The following is a 2,454-nucleotide window of genomic DNA, read 5'->3' on the forward strand; positions in this document are numbered from 1 at the left end:
ATCGCTTCTCGGCCTTTTGGCTAAGATCAAGTGTAGTATCTGTTCTTATCAGTTTAATATCTGATACGTCCCCTATCTGGGGACCATATATTAAATGGATTTTTGAGAACGGGGGCCGATTTCGAAGCTTGCTTCCGTCGCCCTATGCATTGACCCGATATGGCAGTATCTTCGGGTACAGTGCACCACCCCCTTACAGGGTTAAAAAGAAAGATTCCTACTTTCATTGCTACCTGCTTGCTGGCTAGCCAGCTAGCCAGCCCTGTGGGCCTTGCTGCTGCTGCAGCCAAAAAACAAAAGGTGGTGCTGCTGCTGCTGCTTCTGCTTCTGCTTGTGTCTGGCCCCTGTTGGAGCGTCCAGGCACAGGACTTCTGCTGCTGCTGACTAAATGGCCTCCTTAATTGGATCATTTGAGTAGCCAGCACACCTGTGCAGGTAGGGCATGACATGATAGGCAGCTGCCTTGATAGCGGGTGGGTGCTGAATGTTCCTAATTGACAAAATAAGATTAATGCTTATGAAGAAATATAAAATCTCATCCCTTCCCCAATATCGCGCCACACCCCTACCCCTTAATTCCCTGGTTGAACGTGATGGACATATGTCTTTTTTCGACCGTACTAACTATGTAACTATGTAACATAACATGGGGGGGGGGGGGGGTCTCCTGGCTGTTCACACAGGTGTGTCATTGCTGTACATTGACCATGCATTGCTTCTGTGGTATTGCAAAGGCAAAGACAAATGCTTCCAGCCATCCATTGCACTAATGGATTGGTCATCAGCTGGCTGTCTATGTCCCGCATCAATATAGACCAAAGTACAGAGGGTTAGGCTATGCTATTGTGCACCTACCTGATGCATCAGAAGGTGCGAGGCCCTTGCTAAATTCTGTGCACAGACTTTGAGATCTATGCTTTAGACTGTATCTAAACCTGCTCCAACATGGACTGACATTCTGGCCTACTTTCAGCCGATGCGACTTGTCTGTCGCTGAACAGTCGCTTTTTATGTATTCAGCACCTATGTATAATGTTGTAAAAATGCTCTAGAAGCTAAAGTCGCAGAAATGTCACACATATTTGGCCTGCAACTTTCTGTGCGACAAATTCAGACAGGAAAAATCAGTATAAATCCTTAGAAAATTATCCCCCAGTGTCTCCATCTGCTGGCGGTATTGAATAAGCATTGCTGCACTGATGGGGTATGCATTAGACGAAAAAAAAGAAGAAAAAGAAGAATAATACGCCCAGAAAAGAGGCGAAAAGGAGAAAAACGTAAAAAAACGTGAAAAAAAAGTAAGAGGAAGAGAAGGGAAAAAAAGGTGGAAATGGGTTTAAAAGTGATTTCGGCGGAGAAATATATATATATATATATATATATATATATATGCGCACACACACACATAGATATAAACGTATTCTCCGTTGAGATATTGCAGCCGCTGCTGTGTCCAGGCCCAGGAGCCTTAGCACTGTGCTGTGATGTCACTCAATACCACTGACATCACTAGGTGTAAACAACATCTCTCCTTTGCTGTGTATGTGACTATGGAGCTGTTTGGTGATGTCGTCTATTACGGCCTTCATAGAAGCAACAGGAGATTGTTGCATCCATCTTGAACCCTCAGAACTACAGTGCTATGATGTCACTCACTTCCACAGGCCTTGCAGAGTGTAAACAACAACAACCCAGCTTTGTTGTGTATGTAACCAAAGGGATTTGTGATGTCACCTAGAACCTTCACAGCAGCGACAGCTTTATGAGGAGCATCAGCACTGCTCTGCCTGAGCAGAACCATCACCGCCATAGGTTGTCAAATAACCCGGATTTAACCCACACAGGTAAGTCCAATGGGGTGCAGGCATGTCCTCTATGCTTACAGCTTCCCGTGGGTGTTGGTTTGATACCGTTTGGGGACAGCCAAGGAGGCATCTGCAGGCAACAAAGGTAGGTGTGTGCTTGTGTGTGTGTTTCCTATGCAGATCCTAAGCCCAGTGTCACATGCAAGTAGGAGGAGTAAGAAGGGTTCCTGGCAAATCCGGGTTATGGATTGCATTTAAAAAGGCCCCGTGGGAGTGCAATGGGCCCCTGTCTTGCTGCTTAGCAATAATGGTATGGGTTTAGGTTCTGCTGTGTGTACTGGTGGTTGACTGCCCCCCAGCCCAGAGTGTGCATGGAAAATTGTCTGGCAGCCTCCCTGACAGCAAGCAGTGATAGTGCCCATGAAGGGGACCTTGTTGGGCCCGCCCCTTTCACGGTTATCGCTTCTCGGCCTTTTGGCTAAGATCAAGTGTAGTATCTGTTCTTATCAGTTTAATATCTGATACGTCCCCTATCTGGGGACCATATATTAAATGGATTTTTGAGAACGGGGGCCGATTTCGAAGCTTGCTTCCGTCGCCCTATGCATTGACCCGATATGGCAGTATCTTCGGGTACAGTGCACCACCC

The 2,454-nt window shown here is 46.5% G+C and overlaps 2 non-coding genes across 2 annotated transcripts; both read left to right on the top strand.

Annotated features, from left to right (window-relative positions):
* Nucleotides 1–191, top strand: LOC130324930 (U2 spliceosomal RNA). Its single transcript, XR_008869833.1, has one exon. It is a non-coding gene; the product is annotated as a U2 spliceosomal RNA (small nuclear RNA).
* A 2,072-nt stretch (nt 192–2,263) lies between these two features.
* Nucleotides 2,264–2,454, top strand: LOC130324931 (U2 spliceosomal RNA). The gene has a single exon (XR_008869834.1). It is a non-coding gene; the product is annotated as a U2 spliceosomal RNA (small nuclear RNA).

This window comes from Hyla sarda, unplaced genomic scaffold, assembly GCF_029499605.1.
Source record: "Hyla sarda isolate aHylSar1 unplaced genomic scaffold, aHylSar1.hap1 scaffold_2682, whole genome shotgun sequence".
Lineage (NCBI taxonomy): Eukaryota > Metazoa > Chordata > Amphibia > Anura > Hylidae > Hyla > Hyla sarda.